Below are 25232 nucleotides of genomic sequence, written 5' to 3' on the forward strand. Positions count from 1 at the left end.
GTTTCAAATATATAGAATAGGTGGTAGGTTACTTAAAGCAACAGTGTTTTTATGTAGATAGAGAGACTCAGGATGGAGTACTGAGGAGAGAGGGAAATTATTTTCCAGTAAACGGAGGCTAAAGACAGGGATATATGATGTCACCATGGCTTTTTCACATATTTATAGATGGTGGTTGTAAAAAGAAGTGAATGATAGGATGTTGTGGAGAGGTGTGGGATTATAAGATAATGAATCTAATATAGTGTGAGAGTTGTCACAATTGCCTCTTGCTGATGACAGTTCTTCTGGGAGATTCTAAACAGAAGTTGCAAAGAGGTTGGTAGACGAATTTAGGAGGTTAAGTAAGAGAAGGAAATTAAAAGTGAACATAAAGCAGTGATGAGAATATCAAAAAATCTAAGCAAAAAGATATTCGATATCAGACTGGAGGGAGGGAGTATGGAGAAAGTAAATGTGTTCAAATATTTGGTAGTAGTAGTAGTGCGACAGTGATAGAGGTAGCAATAAGAAAGTAGTAGTGGTAGTGAAAAAAAGGGACACAGTGTAGTGTTAGCGAAGAAATAATAGTAGTAGTAATAATGGAAGAAATCTAAGGAACACCTGAACATAGGAGCACTGCAGAAAGCTAATGTTCCTCGGGGAAAGGGCAAAACACCACAGGACAGAACCCCCCCTCCCCCCAGCACGGTATTATGCCTTTTTATTCGTCATATTCTAAAATACAAATAGTTGGCCGAGCAGGGAATGGCCACGTTTGTGCGGCTGCCAACATCGTACCTGTGTGAGCAAGGCTTTAGTTTTAATACAGTCAAAGAAAAGATAAACAACTTTTAATGCGGATCCCTTCATGTGGGGCGCACTCGAAACTAGTCTGATGCCATAATTTCAGATGATGGCAAAATGCAAAAGCGGTCAGGCTACCACATACACACGCATAAAGAATAAAAAGGCACAATCCCATGACTGAAACATTACACAAATAACTCCCACAAGCATTTTACGTATTTTTTAATTCAGTATTGCTCATTAGAAATTAATTTTGTTCTGAATTGCAACCTATATACCTAATTATAGTGCAGTGCAAAACGATAAATAAATTAAAGTAAAACTGCTGTTTTTTTTTTCTCTCTCTCAAGCCGAAATTAGAATTTTTGATAAATCTAGAAAAAAAAAATTGCCGCCAGTTGGGGTGGATAGTTTTCTTTAGTTTCTCCACTAAGGGGGGGGGACAAAAAAAAATCAAGTAACGATGAATTAGACAAACATAAGGAGTCCAAGGGCTAGGCTCCAACGTCCAGTTGGCTAAGTTACAGTAGTAATTTATTTCATGGAGGATTGCAAAACCCGTAGAGGTCCCAAAGCTCCTTGTGGAATGGAAGACAACCAGATTCTATCCCAAGGGAGTTGCAGTTATTTTGATCAAGAATCCTTCACCGTTGTTTACAAGAAATTAATTCAGCCAGAAATTATCAATATCATATGGATAATTTCATGAAATCTTGAATTTGCTATGTAATACATCAAAGATGTAAACATTTGGCTTAACATTTTGATCTGAATATTGCAAACCATATAAAGGTACCAATGGGCCATAGCCCATAGGACTGGTTAATTAATGTTACAGTGGTAATGAGTTATTTAAAGTAAACGATTTACCATTTTGGCAATAAACTTTGGATATCTATCATTATGAAAGAAATACTTCCAAATTTCTTGAACATTTGTGAGGAAGTTGTCTTCAAAGTCTTGTTTCATGCAACACATACACATGACGCTAGTAATATTCACTAACAAAGTTTACAATTGGTTACACCTGCAACGACTGGTGATACAATCATAAGACGCACTTACCTGGTAACCGTTACAGAGTTAACAGATAAAAAACGAGGAATAGCTGATTTGATCACATTCGAGATAGAAAGCAAAATCAATTGATGATACTCAATGTGACAAAGAGTGATACGTATAAAATTAGTTTGTTAGGGTTAATCCTATTCACTGTACATGTATCATTAAAACTGTACCTTAAGATTAACAAGAAAACATTAATCTCCAAAATGGAATATAAACTCAATGTATATTAATGAACTTTACGCAGATTTGGAAAGGATATATGAAAACACCCGTTAACTTAGGCCAATAAACCAACTGTTTCTTTATTCTTGTGTCAGCATATCGATGAAGGATGAAGGTGTAGAAAAGAGGCTCCATAAAAAAAAAATACCTTGTGTGTTAAAAAAAAAAAAATGAAAGTTCTTTGAGTGATTCTGGCTTAGCGCTTCTTTTTGATTATAATAATAATAATAATTTGAGTGATTCTAAACAATGTCCTATCACCGAAAGACTATACATGTGCACTAGTAAGGTACTCATTTTATATAATTAAACTTTAAAATGATACGAGAAAATAATATAAATTAGATAGATTTCTTGGTAAAAGCAACAGGGAGAGCGTCTAGGTCATATTTTCAAATTATGGAAACAATAATGCAAAAAAGTAAATTATAAAATATTTTAATAAATCTGAAAGACACCTGGTATATAATAAATAAGGAGGTAGTGTGAGTTATACCTGTTAATTTTTTTTTTTAAATGTTAACGTCAAATGTATTAAAGAAGATCGAACACCACGAGTTAAAACTATATTCCTGCACCTACGAGTACAGCTGCACACTTCCTCCTCACCACAATACATAGACGGGGGGGGAGAGTGTGCGGCGTCAATACTGGACCTCTGCGGCGCCAGCCGTCGCCACTCATGCAACTGACCTTGAGTTGCGTCTTATTTGTTCATCATGACGCTTCCTCCTTAATGCTATTAAACAAAAAGAGGAAATGCTGGTCCAGGAAAAGTTATGGCTCAGGAGGCTATATTACTCTGACATGCCAATGGAAGTTTCAATAAATTCACTAATGGGATTTTACTCAGAAGTCTAAACAATTGTAAATAATGCAGAATAAAACAGCAAGATAGCAAAGTAAAAATGGAAGTACATGAAAAAAAATTTAGGCGTTAAAACTCCTACGAATGTATAATTAAGCAAGTCTCTCTCAAACAAAGCACTGAGTTAACGTCACCATTCATCTTTATTGCCATTCTCATTCTTTATCAATACTTTACTGCTCTCATATCTTTAATAATAATAGTGGAAAAACGATAAGTACGCAAATTACCATGGAGTTTAACAGCATTATAGAAACGAATCAAACAAAAGTGTGGACAGTAAGAAATATACAAAGGAAGAACACACAGAAAGTTAAGATTAAAGACTATCTACTATCCCTTGGTCATTAAGGCTTAAATACGCCTATACACAATCAAGAATATGGAAATACCTAAAAGTGCGTTTAAACTCGAGAGTATATATACAGATGCACATACCTCTGATGAGTTCCGAGAACTTTTGTACTCCCAGAGCCCGGACTTGGACCAGGCTCGTCTGGTGCTTGCCTGGTCAATCAGGCTGTTACTGCTGGTGGCCCGCTGACTCATATCCATCACAGTTCTCGATGTATCCACATATACCTGCATATATATATTCATCCCCACACTCACTGACAACTTTATTAAATACACCCTTCTAGTATTGGGAAGGGATTCCCTTTGTCCCCAGAGCGGCCTGAATTCTTTGTGGCATGAATTCAACAGGCTGCTAAAACCATTTCTTAGAGATCCTGGTCCATGTTGGCATGATAGCATCACGCGGTTGCTGTATATTTGTCGGCTGTACATTCATGCTGCGAATCTCCTGTTCCACCACATTCCAACATTTACGGCAGATTCTGACCCTACCATCTGCATGTCGCAGCAGGAATCACGATTCGTCAGACCAGGCGACGTTTTCCAATCTTCAACTGTCCAGTTTTAGCCTGTGCCCACTGTAACGTCAGTTTTCTGTACTTAGCTGACAAGAGTACAACCCGGTTAGTTTTGGTCTTCTGATGCTTAGTTTCCCATCCACTTCAGTGTTCGACGTTTTGTGCTTTCAGAGATGCTTTTCTGCATACCACTGTTGTAACTTGAGTTACTGTCACCTTCCTGTCAGCCTGAACCAGCCTGACCATTCTCTGACCTCTCTCATAAAGGCATTTTTTTTTTCCTTAGAACTGCCACTCACTGAATGTTTAGTGTTTTTCACACCATTCTCTGTAACTTCTAGAGACTGTTCTACGTGAAAATCCCAGATCAGTAATTTCTGAGATACTTGAACCAACCCATCTGCCACCAACATTATTCCACAAAGTCACTTAGGTCACATTTCTTCCACATTCTAATGTTTGGTCTGCACAATAACTGAATCTCTTGATCATGTCAGCATGCTTTTAGGCAATGAGGCGCTGCCCAGTGATTGGTTGATTAGATATTTGTATCAAAGAGCAGGTGTACCTAATAAAGTAACCACTGAGTGTATGTGTGTATATTATACCGTGAACACACCTAGTAGTGACCAGCAAAGAGGCGGGGCCAGGAGCTGCGAATCGTCTCCTGCAACCACATAGGTAAGTACATATAAGCGAGTACAAATACCTATGTATATACCCTTCACATTATACTTCCAAGGCGACGACCCCTTGCTTACTCGCACTGCTAGCACTAATTAAGAAAACAATGTTTTATTAAGAGAGTGCTGCTACTGTACAAGTAGCAAGCATGAGGAAGGTAAACGTCCAGTGTTGAGTCAGTAAGCATCATGACTTAAGTGCAGCTGGCAAGACAATACTGTCGGTTACTTCATTAATTAAAGGTTTGAGCAAAGCTTTCAAGAGGAAACAATTTTATGAAGTGTATAATAAACTAATTACAAACAGCCACACATTTTTTTTTTGTAGAAAGGAATAGCAAGATATAGCGCTGAGAGCCTTTACTTAGCAGAGGGACTGTAAACCAAACATTCGCCCATAGTGAGCTTTATCAAGACTTGATGAAGCCCACTGTGAGCGAAACGTTATTATTAATGTTTGTTCTGCATCAAATTTGTACCGAACTAAATTTCACCGAAATCTTTCAATCAGGGAAATTTGTAATTTTCTCTAGTTTTATTTGATATTTTCAAAATACCGAAGCTACTATTCAAATCAATAAGATAATGATTCGTTTGATCTTGACACCGAGTTGTTTTGGCACCAGAAACAACTTTCTATGAGCAGCGGAAAAGGAGATATTCAATATGTATCTATCTGTTCTGTAGCCACCATCTAGTAAAATGGTGGCTACCGAGTTAGTCAAGATTTAAAATATCTACCTAAATTTACTTATCTGGTTAAGAATTTGTCTTGTAACCAAACTGTTCGCAGAGGTAGAGTGCAAATCGTTGAAATACAAATGTTTTTTAATGTACTGTGATTAGTAAATGGTATAATATGCAAAGCTAAAGATACGAAGCGAGTTTGCTTGCCATTAAGCGGGAAGCATCACTCCAGCCACAAACAGTTTATCATAACATTCACAAACTGATGGCACACAAGAGCACTAACACACACACACACACACCATCACGTCAAAGAGAACTTCCAAAATAGGCATAGAATCGGGGCCAGGACCACCATCAGCAACCAGGTACCTGATTGAGTCTGGCTCTGGGTCGCTGCCATGAACCATGTCCGTGTGGGACACCTGCAGGAGTCGATTCCGCAGAGGAGCCAGGAGAGGTTTCTGGTGATATGGAAAAGAAATAGAAGGCAGAACACAAGTGCAGATAGAGGGGGGAGGAAATGGGAGACTACCAGCTCACTAATATAAAGAAATTACCGCACTACCACGAGTCCCCACTCCAACGCGACAAGCAGTGCCAACTTTCTTTTGCGACAACCCCTTACGCTCTACATGGGGCACAGCCCCAGAATGGCTCGCCCAGAATTAATAGAGCAAGGCTTAACAAAACCGTCTATTTAGACTGCGAGCGCCAGAGGCGCTAGCAGCAATCGGCTAGTAATAAGTCACTGACTTTTTTGGGTTATCCTAGGTAATTTACACACGTTACTATGTATAATAATTTGTTTAACTATTTTATGTATACATGTACCTAAATAAACTTACTTAACGAGTGAGAGCGAACCGGTAGGCTCCAACCAATGTGCCACCACGTGGTCCACCAGAAGGTCCTCTCCTCACTGCATAATGCAGTAGGGAGAGGATCGTCAACACTGCAGCTGGTAGCAGGAGAGTAACAATGACCCCGGCCATAAGCCCTCACAACATAATTTAGCGAAAAGGAAAAATCCCCAATAAGTAAACCAATAAAGGAAGAGGGGTTGCAGGGTTCTTAGCCAGGCTAAGCCGTTCAACCTCGCCACCACGGCAAGGTGACCTCGTGTCGAAGAGCCATAAACATGGGAGCAGGGAACGAGCCTGGTTAAGTAGTTTGCTAGGTTGAAAGCATGTCAACCGAATGGGGGTCATGACGATAAAATTCGCCTATAAAGTAACAAATACAAATTTTAATCCCTAAAACATATAAAATAACCGAAGTGTTTAAACACAGAGAGATGCACACTTCTCTGCATAAAAACCGGGAGGTACAGAACTGCATATATACCTAGAGAATGTAATATATCCACAACAGAATTCTTCTTTCGTAATCCATGCGTATCGTAAGAGGCGACTAAAATGCCGGGAGCAAGGGGCTAGTAACCCCTTCTACTGTATACATTACTACCCCTCAAGGAAGGTTCCTTGATGTTGGTGAGGGGCTCTTGATTTAGGGAATTGGATCTGTGCTCCAGTTCCCCGAATTAAGCCTGAATGCCTTCCACATCCCCCCCCCCAGGCGCTGTATAATCCTCCGGGTTTAGCGCTTCCCCCTTGATTATAATAATAATAATAATGTATACATTACTAGAGTTAAAAAGAAACTTGTTTTTTTGGGGGGCCACCCTGCCAGGGTGGGATACGGCCAGTTTGTTGAAAGAAGAAGAATATGTGAATCAGACACGATATGTAGTTAATGGCAGTTTAGAAAATCTTTGGTCTACCAGGGACTTATCAATCTACCCATGGATTGACAAAGTCTCTGGTGGTCCAAACATTTTCTAAATAATTTTTATAAACCACATTCAGTGCTTTATTCACATACTCAGAAATATACACCTGAGTATATACCCAGAGATATATATACCTCTGTGTACATATCCAGATATACACATCACTATATATACACCCAGTGAGAAACGCCCCTGACTACACTACCAAGAGACGTACACACCTTTGTATATACTCAAGAGCTGTTTCCTCTTCAAGGGGGGCTCCTTGGCGTGGTGAAGAGGCTCTTGGTCTGAGGAATTAGACCTATCGGTCTTCTTCCTCAGACCGAACCTAATTACCCCCCAATCTCCCCTCCCCTATCCCATCCTCCCCATCCTCCCCTTTTTCCTTTCCTCCTCCTCCTCCCCACTCCTCCCTTTTGCCCTTCCTCTTTTTGTCCTTTGGGATTTCTCCCACAGGCACGCTAGTTCCTAGGTAGAGGAAAGGACACCGGGGTCGATCCCATTCCGTTGAGGTTTCTTGGCGGTGGCGTAGTTTGCCGTGGAATCTGGATTGCCTAGGGATGTCCCGATCCCTCTCCGGTATCCCGGAGTAGCTTTGGGTGTCTTTTGGGCGACGGGTGTATCTCTGGAAGCCACCTTTCGGATTCCGGGGGTGGTGGCTGAAGGAGGTATGCTTTGTGGCGGATATCCGGCCGCCCTCTCTTTTGTCCACCGAGGTAGCTCGGCAGATGTGAGGTTGCTATCCCAGATTGCTGGTTTACTGGCATGAAGGGTAGGGTATGGCACGGGTTCCATGCTGCATCTGCGCTACTAGCGGTGTCGAGTCCTCTTGGGCGCGGAGGGAGATTTCTGGCCCTTTCATTCCTCCTAGGAACTATCCCTCCCCGGTCCCCCCTTTTTTTTTCTTTTTTTTATTTTTATTTTCTTTTCTTCTTTCTTTTTTTTTCTTAAAAACAAAAAGAAAGAAGTAACCTAACCATGGCAGCCCTAGTCCATGAACCTGGTACCCCCGGGCCCCTTCTTGATACCGCACCCCGTTCTGACCCCGCCTCGTCTTTGGACCACTCTTCAGACATTCCTCATGCCTCTGTACCTATTGCCGGTGCTGTTTCCTCACCTGCTTCAGGTACTGAGGCCTCGACTGACTCCTTCGATTTACCAGACCTTCGCTCTCCTCTGACTATGCTTCCGGCCTCTCCCTCTACGGTGCGGCAATTTTCAAATCGCCGACCCGTTCCACGTCGGACCAACTCTGGTCCCACGCCTAAACGTCAACGACAATTACCTGCTGATGATACTTCTCCACCTTCACCTTCTCGTTCTTCTCAGAAAAGATCGACACGTCCTTCACTACCTTTCCACGCTCAGTTTCAGACTGAACAGTGGACTAAATTCTTCACTTTACGACCAACTTCCTCTACTGCCTATCTTTCTGACCATAGTATTGGCAAGGCACTCCTACGCCATGTTGGTAAAGATATTTCTTTTCATGCTCTTAAGAGCGGTACGCGCATCATTACCGTACAGAATGCTACCCAGGCTCGTGAGCTCTCTCGTCTTTCCCATATAGATACTGTTCCTGTCACCCTTGAAAAACATCATTCCCTCAATTCTTGTAGTGGTACCGTTATTCTGCCCCATACCATAGTTCAGCAAAATTTCCAGACATGTGGCACCGACATTCTAGAACAGCTGGAACTCCAAGATCTCCCAATCCTCAAGGTAGACACTTACGTTCTTCCTGCCCGTGGGCGGAGACGATACCCTAGCAATGTGGCTCGTTTAACTTTTGACAGCCGAGAACTCCCATCCTCAGTTTATATAGCAGGACATCGGTTACAAGTTCGAAAGGTGATCCCTACACCACAACAGTGTAGAAATTGCTGGCGATTTGGCCATCCAGCGAAATATTGCAGATCTATCGCCGAATGCCCAGTCTGTGGTGCCGATGACCATTCTAATACGTCTTGCAATCGATCTCCCTCTTGCCTTAACTGTCATGAGGCTCACCCTTCGTACTCTCGCCGTTGTCAGGTCTATTTAAACGAGCGGGAAATCCGTTACCTCAAAGAGACAGAAGGTCTCCCTTATGCCATGGCAGTTTCTCATCTCCGCCTCCAAGGGAGACTCCCACGTGTTTCTTATTCCCGTGTTTCAAAACGTCCCCCCACTTCTGGTATCCCATCTTCTACACCCACCTCTGTGGTTACCTCTCCCATAATCACTCCTGTATCTAATCCTTTTGCTGTCCTCGGCTCAGACGTCCCTACTTCAACGCCTCAGTCTAATCTCGCTTCTTCGAGTTCTCTCTTACAAGCCTCAGTATCGACGAGACCTCGTACGACACCTCTTCCCAATCGTCCCTCTACTTCTCAAAAGTCAAAAAAAGGTCCGGTAACACCTCCTACCCATCTTCCACCTCCTCATTTTACCCTCCCTGTCTCTGTCCCTAGTTCTTCCCCTCTCACTGGCTCAGTTACAAGTGCAGAGGTTCACCCTCCTCCTCGTAATGTACCTTCCTCCCCTGTTCCCTCCCAAGTTTCTTCCTCTTCTGCTACCTCCCAGGTTCCTGTCTCTTCTGTCCCCTGCCACGCTTCTCCAGTTCCCTCCACCCTTTCGCCCCCCCCTACCTTGGTACAGTCCAATACAGTTCCAATCTTTACTCATCCTCCCCCTACCATTCCCAATATTGTCTCCCATACAACATCTCTGAATTCTGAAACACTTGAAGCAATCTCTGAATATATTGCAGAGACCAAACCATCAATGGACACTGATCCACCTTCCGCTCTTTCTCTCTCCTCTGCTCCATCTGCGCAACTCCTTTCTTCACAGCGCACCGTTCCTTCGCTGCTTGAACATTTTCCACTGCCTCCGCATGTGGACTTTTCTAACCCTCCTAGTCCGTAGGAACCCTTACCTGCGGATTTCAAGTATCTTTATCATTGCCATTCATGGCCTTTTTACAGTGGAATATACGTGGCCTCAGGGGTAATCGGGGTGAGCTTCAGATGTTACTCTCCCAGTTTGCCCCTGTTGGTGTTTGCTTACAGGAACCAAAATTACACTCTGCTGTTATTTCTCACATCTCAGGCTATAATTTATTGTATTCTTCAGATCCTTTTCCTGATGGGACCTTTAATGAAAGTGCCCTTCTTCTCCGCACTGATATTCCGTACCATCAGCTATTTGTTCATACTTCGCTGCATTACACAGCAGCCCGTATCCACTTACATAGGTGGTATACGCTCTGTTCTTTATATCTCTCTCCTTCTCGGGCATTATCTATTCCGGATTTTGCCTTCCTTGTTTCGTCATTACCGCCACCAATTCTGTTACTTGGTGATTTTAATGCCCACCATTTCCTCTGGGGAGGGTCTCACTGTGATTCCCGTGGAATTCAGTTAGAGGCTTTTCTTGCCACCCACCCCCTCCATGTTTTAAATACAGGTACTCACACCCATTTTGATCCTCGGACTCATACTCTCTCTTGCATCGATCTCTCAGTTTGCTCTTCCTCCGCCGCATTAGACTTTACTTGGTCTGTTCTCCCGGACTTACATGACAGTGATCATTTCCCAATCATTCTTACTTCCCCTTCATATTCGCCACCTCTTCGCACCCCACGCTGGCAATTTAATCGGGCAAATTGGAACCTTTACTCACACCTGACTGTTTTTAAAGAGGTTCCTTCTTCGTCCTCCATCGATGAGCTTTTACACCTCTTCTCATCCTCCGTTTTCACCGCAGCTTCTCATTCTATACCCCAAACTTCGAGCAGGCATTCTCAGAAATGCGTGCCTTGGTGGTCTCCTGCTTGTGCTCGTGCAGTACGTTTGAAACGCGCTGCATGGGGCAGGTACCGGTACAATAGAACCACAGAGCGACTCCTTGATTTTAAACAGAAGCGTGCGATCGCTCGCCGTGTCATCCGTGACGCTAAACGCACTTGCTGGCGAGATTATGTCTCCACCATCACCTCTGCTTCCTCTATGAGTGCAGTCTGGAAAAAAGTACGAAAACTGAGTGGTAAATATTCTCCTGACCCGGCTCCTGTTCTGCGGGTTGCCGGTGTTGATATAGCAAACCCACTAGATGTTGCCAATGAAATTGGCAATCATCTGGTCCGTATTTCTCAGGGACTCCATCTATGCCCCTCATTTCTTTCCTCAAAGTCTGCCAGAGAGTTAGCACCCTTGGACTTTTCTTCTCTCAGAGAAGAACAGTATAATGTGCCTTTTACACTTCAAGAACTGGAGGCAACACTCTCAGCTTGTCGATCATCGGCAGCTGGGCCCGACGACATTCATATTCGTATGCTACAACATTTACATCAGTCAGCCCTTGCAGTCCTATTACGCCTTTACAATCTTATTTGGTCACAAGGAGTTCTTCCACAGCTGTGGAAATCCGCCATTGTTCTCCCTTTCCGCAAACCAGGCACTACGGGACATGAAACCTCCCACTATCGTCCCATTGCTCTTACCAGTGCAGTTTGCAAAGTAATGGAACGTCTAGTAAATAGACGTTTAGTGTGGTATTTAGAGACACACAACAGTCTCTCCACTCGTCAATATGGCTTTCGTAAGGGACGTTCTACCATAGACCCCTTACTGCGCTTGGATACGTATGTTCGTAATGCCTTTGCGAATAACCACTCAGTTATTGCCATATTTTTTGATCTTGAGAAGGCATATGACACAACTTGGAGGTATAATATTTTAGCCCAAGCCCACTCCTTAGGCCTTCGAGGCAATCTACCATCCTTCCTTAAGAACTTTTTAACTGACAGGCATTTCCGTGTTCGGGTTAATAATGTGCTCTCCCCGGACTTTATCCAAGCTGAAGGTGTCCCCCAGGGATGTGTTCTGAGCACAACACTTTTTCTCCTTGCTATTAATGATTTGGCCTCTAGTCTTCCATCAAATATTTGGTCATCACTCTATGTTGATGACTTCGCTATTGCCTGTGCAGGCGCTGACTGTCACCTCCTTACAGTTTCTCTCCAGCATGCAGTCGACCGTGTTTCCAATTGGGCCACCACACATGGGTTTAAATTTTCCAGCACTAAAACCCACCAAATCACTTTCACTAGACGCTCTGTCATCTCTGATCATCCTTTGTACCTCTATGGCTCACGTATCCCTGAACGTGATACAGTCAAGTTTCTGGGCCTCCTCTTTGATCGTAGGTTATCCTGGAAACCTCACATTACCTCTCTGAAGGCAACTTGTCACAGCCGGCTGAACCTTCTTAAAACCCTTGCTCATCTTTCGTGGGGAGCTGATCGTCGAACCCTCCTTCACCTACATTCCACCCTTATTTTATCGAAACTTGATTATGGTGACCAGATCTATTCAGCGGCATCTCCTGCTACTCTCTCTAGCCTTAACCCCATTCATCACCAAGGATTACGTTTATGCCTTGGTGCTTTTCGCTCTTCCCCTGTCGAAAGCCTCTATGCAGAAGCGAACGTTCCATCCTTATCCGATCGCCGTGATGCCCATTGCCTGCGCTACTATGTACGCTCTCATGATCTCCGCAATCCTTCCATTTATAGAATGGTCACTGATATTAGTAGACATTCTTTATTTGTTCGCCGCCCCTGCTTACTCCGTCCCTCCTCTCTTCGCCTTCATTCGCTCTTGTCTTCTCTTCAACTACCACCTTTCTATGTACATGTAGCATCACACTTTTCCCTACCCCCCTGGGAAGTTCCAGCTGTTCGAGTCTGTTCTTTCTCCCTCCCTTGCTCGAAAGCCCAACTGTCTACGGTCGCTTCCCGCTCTCTTTTTCTTGACCACTTTCACTCTCATTCTCATGCCATTGCTGTGTACACAGATGGCTCTAAGTCTTCTGACGGCGTAGGATTCGCAGCAGTGTTTCCGGACAGCGTCGTACAAGGGCATTTACTATCTTCAGCTAGTATTTTTACTGCTGAATTATATGCCATCCTTACAGCACTTATCCGTATTGCATCTATGCCTGTGTCATCATTTGTGGTTGTCTCAGACTCCCTTAGTGCTTTACAGGCTATACAAAAATTTGATACACCTCACCCCTTAGTCCTCCGTATCCAACTTTGGCTACGCCGCATCTTTACTAAGCATAAAGATATTGTTTTTTGTTGGGTCCCTGGTCATGTTGACGTACAGGGCAATGAACAGGCAGACACTGCTGCGCGGTCAGCAGTACATGACCTACCAGTTTCTTATAGAGGTATTCCATGTACGGACTATTTTGCTGTAATATCTTCCCACCTTCACACCCGTTGGCAACAACGTTGGTCTACTATGCTCGGCAACAAACTTCAGTCTATTAAACCGAGTATAGGTTACTGGCCGTCTTCTTATCACCAGTGTCGAGGTTGGGAGACTACTCTCTCCCGTCTTCGCATTGGCCATACTCGTCTTACTCATGGATATCTCATGGAGAGGCGTCTTGCTCCTCTCTGTGAGAATTGCCAAGCTCCATTATCAGTCAGCCACATTCTGTTGGACTGCCCACTTTATCAACGAGCACGCAGAATTTACCTCTGTCGTCGTCTTCGCCCCGCTGCTCTCTCTTTACCTTCCCTTCTCGCTGATGGACCCACCTTTCATCCGGACTCTCTCATTGACTTTTTGACAACGACTGACTTACTCCACAAATTTTGATACGTTCAGCCCTTTCTACTTGTATCTCTTGCTACCCTCTACCCCCGTACTATCCCCTGCCCCGCTGTTTTCTGTAACCTGCTGATCATCCCCCCTCCCTTCTGCCATCCAATTCCCTTGCTTCCTTCCCTACCCTGCAGCGCTGTATAGCCCTTGTGGCTTAGCGCTTCTTTTTGATTATAATAATAATAATAATCAAGAGCTGTTCATGCATCCCTGAGCCTGGTTCGTGGCTAACCCGGCTTCACCACCACCACTACCGCCTCTTACACAATCTGACAGTGTGGGGATTCTAGCCTCTACCAGCAGCATGCTAGACACTCTTGCTCTAGAGGTTTAGATAACTAGCAAAAAGAGCTGAACTACCCCCCCCCCCACCAGGGTGCTATGAACCTTCACTTTCCACCTTTCTGATAATGGTGAAGATCTCAAGTGTGATGACGAATCAAAGCTGAACATGTATATACTATACTAAACTGCTGATCATTTATATTATTGCATGAGCTGTGAAATAAAGCTGCGATACAATGAAGATGATGGTTATGATAGTGATGGTTAGATTGAAAGTTATGATAGTAAAGTACGTGGGAAAAGCATAAAGCAGAAGACTTTGCATTATATGCTGAAGATATCTGCATAGGAAGAAAACTCAAACCGCATTCTGAGCAGAAAATTAGGGGATACAAGGCATGAGCTAAAACTACCCGCATCCACAGCAACTACTACTACTCAACCTCAGGCTGATACAGTGTAAATAGTCAATCATTTTTCTAAGTACTGTGATAGGGTAAACCGTGACCAAGTGGACATCCTGTGTAGTTCCTGAAGGTTTCGCCAGGGTGCCGGTGGTAACTACCTGGAGTCAACTGTGACTAGTAGAATAATAGAGTTGCGAAACGAGGTGCCCGTGTCAGAAACTTTCCAGAACTCTTGTATAAGCACTAGATAATTCGTTTGATAAACCTAGCTCCTCTAACCTTATAAAACGTTGTATAGATCAGGATAGCTGCTTGAGTGGAAAAATCTGCAGAGTAGTTGAATTTAACAGACCGAGTAGCTTTAAAAAAGGCTGAATGTTTGAATTTAAAAATGGCTTCCTTAGTATGGGCCAGTCAGTCTACTACAGTGCTCCTCTATTTTTTTTATGTTCCTATGTTGTCAGTTCTAGTAAAAAAATTACAAAGAAGATACAACAGGTTTCCTAGCACTCATATTAAGCTAGTTATGCCAGTCAGCCAGTGCTAGCAACCTTTTCAGCAAGTTGAAGAGGTTTTCTTAGATATTTACACTTTTGCTCAGGATATGACGTTCATAAGCACTGCAGTTTCTGACACCTTTACAATGCAACATTTTTTCTCATTATGCAACCCACAATAATCGACTAACTCCCAAGTGTTTATTTTTACTGTTAGATGGGCAGAGGCAGGAAATGTAAGGAAATTTGCCTGGGAATCAAACCCATGACACTCTGGTTGTAAAACAAAATTATAATCATAACTAAGAGCTAAACCCATAAGGGTCATACAGCGATGCTGTAAAACAAAAGTTCTGACCACTTGGTAGGTCGTGGCTGGTGTAGGTCTGGGGAAATGGGGTCTGGTGTGTGATGTCAGTTGTAATCAGTGGAGCTGGGCAGAGAGGAAGAAAGGTGAGGGGTAAGAAAGGGAAAAACACAGTGGAAGAGGGGTGAGGGTATGAAAGAGAACTGAGGAAGGAACAAGCAACGAGAAGAGCAGGTGAGGACTAAGAGAAGCGACGGACAAATGTCATTAACCAGCATCTGAACCAACACTGGACGAAAATACCGTTTTGCTTTTTATAGGGAGCATGAGTAAAGAGTTTTGGCAGTGGAAGTAGAATCCGATGCCTTGTAAATATTTACCTGGAGGGCGCTCACCTCACGCTGTTAAGATCACGCCTCCGAATCACCCATTTATACTCATTTTTGGTACACAACTGGCTGGATTTAGCCAGAATTTCCTTACTAGGTTTTGCACAGACAAGTGCTACAGTCTTGTCCTGCAATCTTCTTACATTTCGAATACACTAATCATTAATTTCCCTAAAAGCTCTTATTCCTGTAACATTTCCGGACGGAACTATTAACAAACAGCAAAGAGCAGTTAAAATCTGCTGCGAATGATGGAGCAGCAAAAGAAATCAATGTAGTTTTTTTTTTATGGATAAGCACATTTAAAGTAACATCCCTACGAGCCTTACCCGTTTTAACAACCACCAAAAAGCGAGCGGAAAATCCCACTCACCTCTGTATTTCAAAGATCATTCTTCAAAACTGAGGTAGCGATGGTTTCAGGGTCTGCAAGTTAAGAGATAAACGGCGCAAAGCCAAATGGTGAAAAAACAAGGATAATCGCAGAGGGGAGCTTCATTGAAACGTTTTGCATGTGGCGTCATTTGATTCAGTCTTTTCAGAGACTGCACTAACATGGAACCTTTACATCTAAATTGACAGTAGTCTGTTTCACAGGCGAAACGTTGCAATAAAAGTTCCTCTCTGCAACTGTCTTTTTCACCATTGCTAAGTTAATGTTCAGGAGACAAGCCTGAGTATACATTTTTGTACGACAGTATAAGCAACAATTAGGTACATTTACTAAAGGAACGTTTCGCCTGCTTACTAAAGGAACGTTTCGCCTGCGTAACAGGCTTCATCACAATACAGCAATAAAATAAGTCAACAAGAGTGCCCCGAAAATTCATTGGATAGGACACCTAATTTTATCCGGGAGGGCCATGCGGGTACTTTTACATATATAGGATAGCTCAGGGTTTGATGGGCTAGGATGTATATACCGAGGTGGTTCATTTTTTCAGCCTATATACGCAGTTTATTTAATCTCTATTTGAAGGTTTAAATTATGTTTGATGTTAGTTTCTAGGAGTAGGGGCACTGTTCCTTGGTTGGCAACGTTCTCGCCTCACACATTGGGTGTTAATCAACTGATGTGGGTCGCATCCTGGGGGACAAGGGTCAAGGACCCCAGTGGAAATAATACAGTCCTCGATGATACACTCACTTTCTTGGGGTATCCTGGATACCTAACCTTCCAGGTTAAGGATCCGAAAAATTAATCTAATAGGCTTTTTTTTTTAATCTAATAGGCGCCAGAGAAAATCACCTGAGGCGGGTCTTGTTCATATGATGATTTGCTTATAAAGAGCATCTTAAGAGGTTATATTGTTTAAGCAGATGAATATACGCCACAATACCGTGGCTGGTACGACTCCAAGGAAGCCCTCAAAATGGAGATGAAACTAAACGACATTTTATCTCCACTTTGTGGGTTAGTTGTGGAGCGAGTGAGCTTAACTAGTTGTTTCCTTGTGAGCACATGGTCACTCAAGGTCACCACTGGTATGCTGTTGCTGTGACGGGATGCGCATTCTGAATTATCATAAGCTGGAGTTTAAAGGTGTGTGTAGAACTAAGTCGAAAGCGAACGCAGAAAAGAACAACGTAATGAGATGATAATATTAATAATTATAATCGATAAACTCTAAAGAGAAAGAGTAACCTAAGAAATGTAATACTGGACGTCAGATTCGAAGGAACGAGTATAAAGTGAACGTGTTTAGCATGATATTTGGGAATGGATATATCTGCAAATGAATATGAAAATGGGGTGAATCAAAGGTAGTCGACTGAAAGAGTAGCGAGAGTTGAAAGGGTTAGAGGGTGAGCATAAACGTTTCATATTTGAATGTAAAGGCTGGATGTAACTACATAGTGATGATAACGCATTTGTACTGACGAGAGGTAGCGGAAAGCGGTGGATGTTCAGCAAAGAATAAGTGAAGAAACTGTTAAGGTATAATTCATGAGAGAAAATGAGGCTAAGATAGTGTTGTGATCTCTGTAATCGTGTTTTTTTTTTTTTTGCGACTGCTCACACGAGGAGCATGGGGTCCACAATAAACTAGCTGTTCATACAGCACCGAAAAAAAAAGTTCCTATAGAGGGTGTATGAATCTGGAAGGGGTGAAAGGATTCTAGGGAACGCCCGAGAAAGAACTGTAAGGAGGGTATGAAGGTTTCAAGGGGCATGGGAATAAACACTGCCAGAATTTGTGAACATGTTAGATCAGACTGGAGACAAATGATTCTTGGGATCTGACGTGCTATTTGAATGTGAGCAATGTAATATTTACGAAGGGTGGGGATTTTACAATTCGGTGGGTCATTAGGTCGAATTATTCATGCATTTATGGAAAGGTAACTGGCTAGTGAGTATTGGTGAATGTGATTTTCGTCTGAATCACCCTTCCTTAATGGGAAACGGCTTTGTTAAATACACACACACAAAAAAAAAAAAACTGAAGAACTGATAGGATAGATAGGGACAGATTAAGTGGCGTTAAACAGGAACTTGAAAGCACAGCTGAAATTAAAAACACATTAGTCACACACACACACACACACACGGGACCAGGAGCTATGTATCGACCCCTATAATCACAAATAGGAGAACACACACACACACACAGGTTTGCAACAAGACTAGTCCCAGAGCTAAGAGGTATGTCCTACGAGGAGAGGTTAAGGGAAATCAACCTGACGACACTGGAGGACAGGAGAGATAGGGGGGACATGATAACGACATACAAAATACTGAGAGGAATTGACAAGGTGGACAAAGACAGGATGTTCCAGAGATTGGACACAGTAACAAGGGGACACAGTTGGAAGCTGAAGACACAGATGAATCACAGGGATGTTAGGAAGTATTTCTTCAGCCACAGAGTAGTCAGTAAGTGGAATAGTTTGGGAAGCGATGTAGTGGAGGCAGGATCCATACATAGCTTTAAGCAGAGGTATGACAAAGCTCACGGCTCAGGGAGAGTGACCTAGTAGCGATCAGTGAAGAGGCGGGGCCAGGAGCTCGGACTCGACCCCCGCAACCTCAACTAGGTGAGTACACACACACATAACGACATAAAGGAAGGGATAGACTCAGAAGTGTCCTTGTTTGCAGATGATGTGAAGTTAATGAGAAGAATCAAATCGGATGAGGTTCAGGCAGGACTACAAAGAGACCTGGACAGGCTACAAGCCTGGTCCAGCAACTGGCTCCTTGAGTTTAACCCTGCCAAATGCAAAGTCATGAAGATTGGGGAAGGGCAAAGAAGACCGCAGACACAATATAGTTTAGATGGCCAAAGACTGCAAACCTCACTCAAGGAAAAAGATCTGGGGGTGAGTACAACACCGAGCATATCTCTTGAGGCGCACATCAATCAGATAACTGCTGCAGCATACGGGCGCCTGGCAAACCTACGGATAGCGTTCCGATACCTCAGTAAGGATTCGTTCAAGACTCTGTATACCATTTACGTCAGGCCCATACTGGAGTATGTAGCACCAGTTTGGAATCCACACCTAGTCAAGCACGTCAAGAAATTAGAGAAAGTGCAAAGGTTTGCAACAAGACTAGTCCCAGAGCTACGGGGATTGTCCTACGAAGAAAGGTTGAGGGAAATCGGCCTGACGACACTGGAGGACAGGAGGGTCAGGGGAGACATGATAACGACATATAAAATACTGCGCGGAATAGACAAGGTGGACAAAGACGGGATGTTCCAGAAATGGGACACAGACACAAGAGGTCACAATTGGAAGTTGAAGACTCAGATGAATCAAAGGGATGTTAGGAAGTATTTCTTCAGTCATAGAGTAGTCAGGCCGTGGAATAACCTAGAAAGTGACGTAGTGGAGGCGGGAACCATACATAGTTTTAAGGCGAGGTATGATAAAGCTCGTGGGGCAGGGAGAGAGATGACCTAGTAGCAATCAGCGAAGAGGCGGGGCCAGGAGCTATGACTCGACCCCTGCAACCACAAATAGGTGAGTACAAATAGGTGAGTACACACACACACATACATTTCCCCACGGTAAACTGAATATGGGATCTAGAGTAATTGCACAATGTGGAGGCCAATAATTCAAGGTTACCCTGAGGCAATAACCTGACTCATGAGAGATGACATCATCCTTCCGTACAGGCACATCCTGTCTCTCACTTATACTGCCGATTAAGGTTTCAGTTACAGACCGAAATATTGTATTTATTATAGTGGGTATATTATTACACAGCACGACTTTAGAACTAACATTATTGAGGACAAGTGGCATAAGGTGAGGATGTACTCCTATGCTCTTCCTTTTTTCTCTTTTGCATTGAGACATATAAGTAGTACTTAGGTCTGGGAAGCAGCATCAGATGATGATGATGATGATAAATATGCATAAGAGCTAAACACGTAGGAGTCATACAACGCTTTAGGAATGAGAAGCAATCAGGTTTGATCCAAGGAAGTGTAGCCCCTTTTTCTCGGATCAAAGCACCCCCTTCTTGAAAGGAGCAGAACTAGCAAGAAGAGCATCAACAGGGACCGCCACGCCTCCCAACAACTGAAAGTTGACAGCAGCCATGAGCGGTGGGATGTGGGTTAATTGACCTTATTAAACCAAACTTAAACTAATGCAAGAGGGGACTATGTTACCTCTAAGTAACTACGACCGGGTAAAGAAGGAAATCTGTAACAAAGGGAAGTCTATGTAACAAAGGTCAATTAAACAAGGTGTAGAAGTTGATCTTCTACCGAAATCGTTTTTTTTTTCGGGGGGGGGGGTGTAGATTACAGGAAATTATATGAGCAGGGGCGCCACGAGTATACTGAGAGACAACACAATAAGTATTCGGGGCCCAAGACTGTTCAGTTGCCTCCCAGCATACATAAGGGGGATTACCAATATACCCCGAGCTGTCAAGAAGGCACTGGACAGGCACCAAAAGTCAGTACCTGACCAACCGGGCTCTGATTCGTACGTCAGCTTACGTGTAGCCAGCAATAACAGCTTGGTTGATCAGACCCTGATCCACCATGAGGCCTCGTCTCAGACCGGGCCGCCGGGGCGTTGACCCCCGAAACCCTCTCCAGGGGTGACAGAGATGTGAAAAGTATGCTGGAAATATTTAACGTGACAATCATGTACAATTAAGAAGGGTGAAGATGCAGAGGCAATATCACTTCTACACCATTATTATTATTATTATTATAATCAAGGGGGAAGCGCTAAACCCGGAGGATTATACAGCGCCTAGGGGGGGGATGTGGAAGGCATTCAGGCTTAATTCGGGGAACTGGAGCACAGATCCAATTCCCTAAATCAAGAGCCCCTCACCAACATCAAGGAACCTTCCTTGAGGGGACTTCTACACCATAGTTCAGAATTTATACACAAAATCTTGCCCCTGACCGATCTCAACGTTTTTCCTCAAATATGTAACTATAACAGAATATAGCCGGAGACATGAATCAAACCTCTCAAGCATAAATAAGCGAGTATAAATAAGTTCAAACTAACTAGAGACCAGAAATCCAATCATGTTACGAGACTTCAAGAGCCGAATCATCAGTGTGCTACTACCCAATTCTACACTCTAGTTACTCGTATTCCACCTTAAGATGGATTTCATAGTGTTGAAATATGTTAGAATGAGCCAGGCGACTTCAGTAACACAATGAGGATGGTCAAGCTTCATCAGCAACGGGAACATCAAAGCTTTCGTTCCAGCAGAACTGGGTTCCTATTATTTGGGAATTACAAGGATGGGCTATTTCGTACACATGAGCACTGGATGTTTTTATTAAGATATCTCCACTATAGATTCTTATATTTATGTTAAGCGCTAAACCCGTGTAGGGTATACATCGCAAGTAGCAGCTGAGGCTATATCGTCCATTCTGTAATCGTGAGACGGATACACCCAACCTGGCTAAGGTCTGTCCCTCTCATTATATATATATATATATATATATATATATATATATATATATATTATAATATATATATATATATATATATATATATATATATATATAATAAATATTATATATATATAATATATATATATATATAATATATATATAAATATATATATATATATATTATATAATATATATATATATAATATTATATAATATATATATATATAATATATATATATATATATATATATAATATATATATATATATATATATATATATATATAATATATATATATATATAATATTATATAATATATATATATATAATATATATTATATAATATATATATATATAATATTATATAATATATATATATATAATATTATATAATATATATATATATATATTATATAATATATATATATATAATATAATATATATATATAATATTATATAATATATATATATATATATATATATATATATATATATATATATATATATATAGATTATATATAGGGAGGTACCACCTCTATAGCTGGACTGGGGACCCTCATCCTCAGAGAAGACAATAAACGTACCTCAGGAAAAACTCAAGGTTCTCCTCGGAGCTGCTTGAATATTTTCTTCTCCTACCACCCCCTATATATTTTATATTCTATGTGAACCTTTATTGATAAACAGAATACATGTGCAGAAAAACACAAACATGAATACAATGGTACAATGCATTAAAGATCATGAATTTCCTCCAGCTCCTCCGAAGCCGGACGCGACCCAAGTATGCAGCAAGCATTTCCCCTCTGGATGACTATGCTGAGGTGCTGGAACATGAAAGTGGCTGCCCTTGGGTCCCCGGTGTCGATGAGTCTGGAACCCAATTCTTTGATGAAAGGTGTGGCATTTTTCCCCCACGATCCCAGGGTCTCTGATCCCACTGGGACAAATTGATACTGTTGGCTTATGTCCCTGTACTTGCTGATTTTGTACTCCTCCCTGTGGTCAGCAGCTCCTCCCTGTCGCCCTACACTGTGATGGATGTAGGTGTCAGCCAGTGTGGACACACAGGTATAGTCCCATGCTAAGAGCTTGCCATTCTTCCAAGGACAGATGGTGATCCCCTCAGGGCGGTTTGCAGGATTGTGGGTATTGTTGGCTGCTAGTGATCGGAGCTCCCTCTCGGCTGGGCATCCAGCTGTAGCAAGGGTTCTCTTTATGATGTCGTTGACCTCATTGTGTCTTGCATGCCAGCCCTTGGTTTTGGAACAGTTAAGACCATGTAGACCGTATTGGTCTGCTTGCGCTTTACCGCAAATACACATATATTCTGTGTGAATTGGGGCAGCAAGGCGCAGAGCCACTGCAATACGGAAGGTCTTAGGGTCGAGTCACGTTCCCATTGCCGCAATGGGAACTGTTTGGAGGAAGTCCCTGGAGTGATGTGCGCTCACAGCCTGGAGACAGGCAGTCTCCCTATCTGATGTTGCAGCCCTGAGCATGTTGGCAAGCACCTTTTCAGCGATCGGGCCATCCCAGCTTGACTGTTTGTGAGCCAGTGCTACACTAGGGTTTGGTGCTGGAGCAGCAAGAGTCTCCCATTCAGTGATGGCACTGGCGTAGCTAGGGTCCTGTATTCCTGCTGAGCCACTGAGGTTATCAGGAAGAATTTGTCTTATCAACTCGTTTGATGCTATGGAAGAGGATAGGAAAGCTGGTAGAGCAATCTGGGAGGATCTGCGTACTCCTAGCCCCCCAAGCCTGGCCGGAAGTGAGGCTTGCAACCACTGTCCATCTTCAAGGGAAAGATTCAGTACACTCTCTAGCATGGTCTTTAGGAGAGTCATATTCCTTGAGTTTGGGACTGCTGAAGGCTGGGGAGCATCTCAGAAAGTAGGTAAGTTTTGGGATTGACAGGCACCTGGTGAGTAGGTAGAAGGCATCATGTGTGTCAATGTCTTTCATCCTGCTTTACATGTGCCGAATAGGTAAAACTTGCGATTTTGGCTTAAATAGCAACGTTCTTCTTGTAAAGTAAAAGGACACAAGTGCAACTAATGTGACATTTATTGTAGCAACGTTTCGCTCTCCAGGAGCTTTATCAAGCCATTACCACTTGATAAAGCTCCTGGAGAGCGAAACGTTGCTACAATAAATGTCACATTAGTTGCACTTGTGTCCTTTTACTTTACATATTGTCGGTAATTCTACCAACTTTATTACAACGTTCTTCTTGCCGAATAAATCAAACGAAAATTTGTGTATGGAATAATTTCGCAGAAATCATTCTGAACCTAAAGAAAAAAATATATTTCATTGTGTTTGTTTATTATGAAATTATTGTAAGCTTATCTAAAATATATTTAGTTGGATTAGGCTAAATTAAATTGCGCTTGTTATAAGGTTAGGTAAGTTTTCTAAGGTTCTTTTGGTACAAAATTGTTAATTTTTACATTAACATAAATAAAAAAATATATCTTTAAATGTATAAGAGAAAATTTTAGAAAGGATTTAATTTTAAATGAGTTCTTGCTAACTGCCCTCTTTTACCTATTCGGCACCACACACACACACACACACACACACACACACACACACACACACACACACACACACACACACACACAAAAGGGAGGATGAGATGAACTACATAATATACCTCGGACTACATAAATATAGATACAAAGCAAATTCAATGTTGCCATAGCCTCTCCACATTTTAAAACAACCTTACATATCTAAGAATAAATACCTATAAGCAGTGTATTTAAATCTGTTACACTAGCTTCTCAAAAAACAGCTTCAACATCATGAAACAAACAATACTTCCTTCACTTGTACTAAGCAACACACCCGCTAAGTTTAGGCTGACCCAACGTTAGCTGGTCAGGACTAAGAGAGGAGTGATGGGGGTTAGGAAGAACTGCGGATTATGTTCCTGCTCAGTAACTACCCGACACGCCCAGAGGCGCGCCAGGTATGTGAAGCACTGAATCAAGGGGTTTTTCTCGGTTTTGTTTTGAGAGGATAAGGCCATTCTACAAAACAATTGTTAATGTTGCCGACCTCTGCCCTTACATGATACTCTCTCAACCAATTAACATTATTTCCTATTTCCTGTTACTGCCTCACTTCCAATAACCCTTATGTCCGCATAGCATAAATAGGGCAAAATATGCTAACACTGTAATTATAAAACTAAGCATATTATGCATCCAGTGAATTTGAGGCTCCTGGCCTATATTAAATACATTTTTACATAGAGAGGTCAATTTGATTAATAAGGACTGAGTACTTAATTCCTCAGGTTTTACACAAGTGGATACTTACGAAATCCCAGAAATCAATAATTATACGGCGTGACTAGTTAATGGCCACAAGTCGGACATAAACGCTGTCGTAAGTTTGTCTCCTAAGTGCATGTTATTTGTGTATTGTGAATAATTATGCTGTTCAAGGAGAAAATAAATTATGCAATATCAAAGTCACTAATGATATGGTTTTCAAACAAGTAGATTGAAGCCAAACAAATCAACTGGCCCTGATGAACTGTTTTCAAGCGTTAAACGTAAATAAGAAACTTAGTAAACCAATATCTAGTCTCTAACACATCACTACAAACTGGTATCGTACCGGATAAATGATAAATGGCAAAGGTGATACCTATTTACAAAAAGGGAGACAGGTCTTTTATAAGCTTCACCTCCACTTTCCTTATTATAATGTTAAATAAAATAAAATCAGTGTAATTTAGAGGAAATTAATATTTCAATAATGAAAATGTACTACACACTGAATG

General features: G+C 42.1%; 1 protein-coding gene across 1 annotated transcript in view; it reads right to left on the reverse strand.

Moving 5' to 3' along the window:
- LOC128698912 (mucin-2) overlaps nucleotides 1–25232 on the reverse strand; it is a 151318-nt gene that overhangs the window by 66564 nt on the left and 59522 nt on the right. The gene's annotated exons all lie outside the window — the stretch shown is intronic.

Source organism: Cherax quadricarinatus, chromosome 31, assembly GCF_038502225.1.
Source record: "Cherax quadricarinatus isolate ZL_2023a chromosome 31, ASM3850222v1, whole genome shotgun sequence".
NCBI classification, from domain to species: domain Eukaryota; kingdom Metazoa; phylum Arthropoda; class Malacostraca; order Decapoda; family Parastacidae; genus Cherax; species Cherax quadricarinatus.